Raw genomic sequence first — 6,931 nt, 5'->3', positions numbered from 1 at the left:
AAAAAAAAAAAAAAAAAAAAAAAAAACGGAAGAAAATACGATTTTACGACACACGGAAAATTAGCTCCTTTTGTGACTGCCTGAAAGATTTTTTAGCGAACGAAGATCACACATGGAAAACGTTATAATATAAGACACGTCTCTCGTATTTCGACAGTCAATTGAATTAATTGAATCATTAATTAGGTTAAGTCGGATATTCATCTTCAATGGCTAAAGTTCGAAGCATATTCGCAAGCGCACGTACACACACATACGATTACGATGGGCCATTCTGCGCGTGCATTGTTGCGTCGCGATTCACGAGGCATTGTTCCTCGCGCTTTTCAGGCCAGGCCAGAAAAGTGCAGCTGCCTTTTCCTTTTGTACACCGGGTTCTCGTGCCAGTCTAGATTCCGCGAGATCGTAGATTACACCGTCGAAACACGCTTCGGAAAGCCTCCGCGAATGTCCCGTTCCTCCAGCGTTACTCTTTCTTTTTCCAATTTCCCATCTGCACGATCCTCTCGTACATTCGCGTCTCGATAAGGGAAAATCTCTCTGATCTTTCTTGAATTCTCGCGCGTGAATTTGGTTCGAGCTTGGCTGAAACAACTAATGACTTAATCAGCGACCGGGTGGAAGGTCGACGCGAGCCACAGTTTCTCTTTTTAAATCCAGTAGTGGCAATCCAGACGGTTGCATCACTGTCGCTTTCTGGACGGGACAATTAACGATAGAATTATCGATCACTGAAGCAAAGTATGATGGTATCTTTGTCAGTGAATTTCATGTGAATGAATCTTAATCGAGTTGTGTTTGGAAAAATTGTAATTTAAAATTCGATTGAAAGGTGAACAATAAATTCCTATTGGAATAAAACGAACCTCTGTCTGTGTTTTATCTGAGAAATCAAGAGATATTCTCGCATTTTTGATTACTTGAGGGATCATTTCCTAGATTCTGGAATACGCCAAAGATTCGAGTTGTTTTAATTATTTTCTCGCGATTGAAAAATCAAGTATTCGTGTATTATCAGATAGCCGATTGATAACTTAAAAAATAGAGCTCGGTTAATCGAGCATTTCTGCGCCCGATTGTCACCTGTCCGTTGCGCTAATTGCATTTGCATAACTGGCAACGAGCCGAAACGCAAAAACGATCGCACACGCGATTTTCATCGACGTTCGCCAGAGCGGGATTATTATTTGGTTACTTCGTAACATTGCGCGTCGCGCGTTCCGTGGTATAATCAGTGACTTCATGCCGCCTAATTGAATATTATAAACGCGTATCGTGATTCACGCGTGCCAGATTGAATAAGTTGCGATTGAATCACTGGCAAAGCTGACGCGTTGCTCGGAATATTGTACAACTGTCACAGTATAGTTTCTGTATTTGTAGGATTCTTGTGTATGTATAGAAGATTTAACCACTTGCGCAATTGATTGCGGACCATAACGAGTGACCAAACCGGTATACAATAATTCGTCGCTTTCTTTTTGAACTCGTCGGTATGGTATCACTGGATAGAAATTATTGACAAGTAATAAACTTATTATTTGTTTTGTCTATTTTGTTTTACTTAAATATACTTAAAACTGAGAGAATATTGCAATTTTGGGACAAAAGATTCTCGACGTGCGTGGCATGTCATTCCAGCGCAAGAGGTTGAGGAATGCAAAAATGTGCAAAATTATAGAAGCAGTAGAAATTTTCCGTTCTTCGTTGTCTTTAACCGTGTTCGCAAAAATATTTGCAATTCCATAAAATTCCATACATCTATCTATAATTTAGACTCGTAAATTACACTAGTCAACAACAAGTATGTTTCACGTGGTTCCGTGGTAAGGTAAAGAGTGAGGGAATAGTTCCAATTTCAAGAATCGGTGGGGATAGCGACGAATTCTTAAATAGGGACTACTGTATTACGTATTTCACGTACTACGGTTATCACGCTGGAATATGTCGTCACGTATAAATCACGTGTTCGCTCTGCAACAATACGTTTCGTCGATATCGCTGGAACATTTAGCAAAAGCCTGCAAACAATTACCTGCAGTTTGCACGTTAATTCCGAGACAGGTGCGAATTTACGTTCGATTACAGCGAGAGCTAAACTGAAGCTCGAGAGACGAGGAAATTTGAAAAGAACGGCACACGTTGTACGCAATCGAAATTCCGAAAAGTCGAATCTGTTTCTCTACGAAACGAACCGCTCGTTCCAATGGTTCTCCAACGTGGCGCGCTTTAACTGCAATTGCGCAACACGTGCATTCTCTCCGAACTTTTAAATACCTTGGGACTAGAAGGAGACAAGCGTCGATCAATCGTCGGCGTCCGACGCGTTTTCAAATAATAATAAATCGATTTTACAAAGGCCGATCTCGCAGGGTATTGCGTGGCCGTTCGCGTTACACGGTTGACCTATTCGTGCAGCTATTTGCGTGGAACGCGCAACAAATTGCTGCGCCTCTCTCGTTAGGAGCCGACCAATTCGCCGCGAGTGCCCGCTCGTGTTCGCCCGTGCATTTTTGCATTACATCATTCCTCGTTTATGCTCGACGCGACCGAGATGCAACGAGCACGAAATGCTACGAACCGACGTGCGACGAGACATTCGAGAAATCTAAATCCATCAACAGATCCATCTTCTTTCCCGGTCGTTTTTTTTTTTTTTTTCTTTTGTTACCTTTGTGTGCTGTCTCGGAGTTCGTTCGCGCTAGGCTACGGTAGATAGTTCCGCTCCTGGTCATACAAAACTGAGCTCTGATGGCTCCTCGGATTTGAAGACGCAGATCCGAGATTGCAAAGTAACGAAGAAATGAGGTAACAGTGCGCGCGAAACGTAAAGGAATACGAGCTGTTAGTTAAGATATTAAATATTTCTATAAATATTTTTATATTCGTTTGAATTTTTACAGTTTTCCAGAAAAATGTGTCTTCAATTTCCCACTCGCTACGTGACGTAAAATCTGAAAATCATTTCTGAAAGTAACAAATTCACGACTCGAAGTACAAGCTTTGACATGAGACCGTTATATAATTTTTTTTTTTTGCAAAGTTATATTTAAATTATTATCGACAATTTTTCATTGTTAGTGGTACAGTTATGCTCGCTTTAATTTAAAAAAAAGAATACATAATAGAAAAGCGATGTACTGTATGCGATGTACAACCAGCTGGAATAGTAATATGAAAAACAAGCTGCATACATTTGTCTGAAATATACATATTGATGTACAATCGTCGTGATAAATATAGAGTTTGCCTACATTTCGGACTATCTTTAAAAATTATAAAAAAATGACAAATGGCTGTCAATATGAAAAAGAAGCTATTTTTATCTGAAATATGTTAAAACATACATATTGATGTACAATCGCGTAATAAATACAAAGTTTGCCTACATCTTAGAATATCTTTAAAAACTATAAAAAGAAAGTCCAGAAAATCCTTACCGATGCTAATTCGATAGCCAGAAACAGTAATGCATGTTGCGTGACGAAGAGAACGAACGGACCAATCACTCGCGTATCAACTCCAATCGTCCCGACCGTAACTACGCTTGATTACGTCTTCGTAGAGAAACGCGTGTGCGATATTAAAGAAAATTCGCGATGAAGCTCGGTATGCATATCGAGATCCGGAAACCGAATAAATTGACTCCTCGAGCTTGCATACATTTCTCCGCAGGTCGCTCACGTGTCAGCGGATTGGCACGTTGTGCACGTTTTTTTTTTTTTTTAATTATTTTTTTATTTTTTATTACGACGCTTTGATCGTCGTGCACGGAACGATACGGTACCATCGAGGATCCGCTTCCTAACCCAAAGATTCATGGAAATGCACGAATGTGGTTGGGTAAATTGCCTATGTAAATATATCACATTAGGCGGGTCGTGTCGTTTCTGAGAAGCGTTCGCGTTATGCCGCGTTCACGCTACTTGTTGGCGAACAGCTCGCTAAAGTCTCCGCGCTGCTCGCGAACTGTTTGCCAACAGCAGCATGGACACTTTAGTGATCAGATTCAGAACAGTGTTCGCTCGGTAAGCGGTACATCGAGGAATCTGTCCGCAAATTCGAAGCGTATGTGGACGCATTGAGAGTCTAAGTCAGTGAACCGGCGAAACTTTTTGAGAAGTAGGTCAAATTTTGTTTATTATTTGTTTTAGTACTAGCTCGTTATAATCTTCTAAAAAGTTTATGTTTCCTTTTTGTTTGACAACTTTTACTGTTGCAAGTGAAGAGCAAAAAATAAATGTCGACGTCAAAAAATTGATATAAAAGAAGTGACATCATGCCCTTAGATATATATACTTTATTTCTTAATATTTTTTATTGTCTGTTCTCTCTTTTATTATATAAAAAACTAGCAAGGCTATCCATTCTGAGAATGGGATCTAGTGTGGTTTTTAGTGTTTATTACATCTGTTTAATCGTAAGCGCTATATAAAATTTTTTGGACACAAGTAACTCGTATAACATTTAAGACTTAAAATACTTATATGTATATATAACCAAGTCGTAAATCCTCCCAGAAAACACAATTATGCATTTATTTATCACTTTTAAGCTCTAACCGAACACTTGTAATTTTCTTAACATTTTTTGAAAAGAGGGGTTCGAGAAATAATTAAAATTCTTTTGTATATACGATGATAAGTTTATAAAAATCAACGCGGGTCATAGGTTCGCCATCATTGGTCTAAGTAGACAAGCTTGGAACTGCCAGCAAGTTACTCGCGAGATTGTGCAATAGCAATGTACGATACAGTTTTTTTCTTGCCAATTGCTCGCGAGTAATTCTGCCCAAGCGTGAACTCGGCATTAGAAATCGCGCGTCACGATCGCGTTAGGGTTACTGGTAACATATAATAGAAAGTTCCGCGTGGTGTTATTAATTAGCATTACCGAGCTTGATTTCGTACGTTCAACTCTTCAACAACTACGAACACGATGTTTCGTGATATGATTGTTTGATGTTACCATCGACAGATTGATATTAGTTTGATGTATTTGCGTTCATTGCGCGCGTATTAATCCAAATATATTTTGTCCGTTTCAGGTAAGCAAACAGAATCTGATCTTGCCATAACGGTCTGATTTTGGTAGAAATTGGTAGCTCTACGTATGGTGAGTTTAATATATAATACTTACTCGTGTCACGAAGTTTTCTTTTTTTTTTTTTTTTTCGTATCGTCGAGTCGTTAGTTACGGTAATCCGAATAATCAGTTGTTGCCTTCATTCTATTCTCTCCCCGAGATCCAGTTGGCGAGATTCGCTAATTGAAGTTTCATTCTGGTCTTCTCTGTTTGTTTAAACGGAACTCATGCCGCGTGAAGAAAATTAATGTAATTACCGCGGCGATTCTCGGTTGGGATCTCGAGGGGGGAAACTCTTGTTAGAAGCGATCCGGCGACAAGAAAATCTTATTATATAATACTCTCTGTACTCGTAATAACACTCGTACAGAGGATCGTTCCCGATCGCTGGAATTAAACCTACACACATATTAGCTGGTTTCACGCGGCTGTTCACATCCGTTCACATTACGGACTGACCGCGATGAAAGGCAAATCGTTTGCTTCTTTTGCCGATCGCAGCGTCTCTTTGATGACGATTAATGCGGCGCGCAATTAGCACGTCTGTCGCGCTGTTTCGTGACAGAACTTCGTTCGAGCGAGCAATTGAACGGTGAAACGAACGATACGTTGCGCGAGATCGGCACGATACCTCGTTCCCATGCCACGAGGACATTTCACGAGGATTAATCCCGAGACTCGACCGAGATAGCTAGATCAAAGATTGATACCGGCGTAAATGGGGTTAACGAACTTGCAATTTGAAAGCATCTCGCTTGCTGTGGTATTTTCGAGGTTAAAGGATAGGCGTGCACGCAGGTGGGATAGCCGGACACGTGACAGTGTCTCCCACAGGTGGCACAGGTTGAAGGAGAGGATTTAATTCCTGCGAAAGTTTCTCACGATTCGAGATGGACCACCTCGATGCTGCGTGTGTTCGTATCGGTGATCGCAAAATCTGTGCCGCGAGGGAAAACGGTACCGTACAGATAGCCTTGCTACCTTGGCCAATAATTTCTCGCGGTTATATTTGAACAGCTCCCACGTACCACCGGCTAATCGCACTCTGTTCGCGTCTCGATGTCGATTCTCAATACCATAGAACACGTTCAATGCGGAATCAACCTCCTCATTAGCCGAAAACCACCGGTGCTTCGAAGGTAAACGGACAAACAGGGTACCACTTTCTGTCGAGATGGATCGATTTATTCGACTGAACGGCCACGAGCGTAATTCACTCGTAAAAGCGGAAAGTTGTCGAAAGAATCGAAACGACTTCGCGCAATATATTTTTGTATAATATAAATATATATATTTTTTAATAAATATATTTTATTAATAAATTTCGCGCGTAATATATATTTTTAACGGCTCGATTGATATTTTCAGTTATATTCGTGAAGCTGGCTGTGCATACTGGTAAGAGTACGTAATGATTGTATGTAGAACGATCTTGTTGAAACGTGTCCGCGAAACGCGAGCGAGTTACGAGAAACGGTTGATATTAAGAGACGCAGCAAGCCGTTTCGGCCACTCGTTAATATCCGTGAATAGAGGAACTTTAATTATTTCCATTATTTCCGTGTCGAAACGAGTTGGAATCCACCGTGACCGTGTTCCTCGTACATATGCACCAGGCGCGAAAGAAAGAAAAGGGGAGGCAGCGAATCCGCCGATGGAATTCTTCAATTTCGTGGCAGAGAGGTATTAAACTTCCCGCGGAAACGATGAGCTTCCTTGAGCGTGTCCGACTAATTTTCTGAACCGCACTCCCGTTCGACGATAAGGGGGCTCGTTAAATTCTTTTTAATTGCTTGGCAAGCTCGCTCGCACGGCCACACACAGTGAGAATGGCTTTCGTGCTTTT

General features: G+C 40.9%; 1 protein-coding gene across 1 annotated transcript in view; it reads right to left on the bottom strand.

Moving 5' to 3' along the window:
* LOC122536110 (acetyl-CoA acetyltransferase, cytosolic) overlaps positions 1-3,553 on the bottom strand; it is an 18,409-nt gene extending 14,856 nt beyond the window's left edge. The window contains exon 1 of the mRNA XM_043668195.1: positions 3,441-3,553. The gene's annotated coding sequence lies outside the window, so the exon portion shown is untranslated. The remainder of the gene's footprint in view (positions 1-3,440) is intronic.
* Between the last annotated feature and the right edge of the window lie 3,378 nt (positions 3,554-6,931).

Source organism: Frieseomelitta varia, unplaced genomic scaffold (assembly GCF_011392965.1).
Source record: "Frieseomelitta varia isolate USP_RPSP 00005682 unplaced genomic scaffold, Fvar_1.2 scaffold_8, whole genome shotgun sequence".
NCBI lineage: Eukaryota > Metazoa > Arthropoda > Insecta > Hymenoptera > Apidae > Frieseomelitta > Frieseomelitta varia.
Note: the sequence above shows the minus strand (reverse complement) of the source record. Positions and strands in the feature narration are given on the sequence as shown.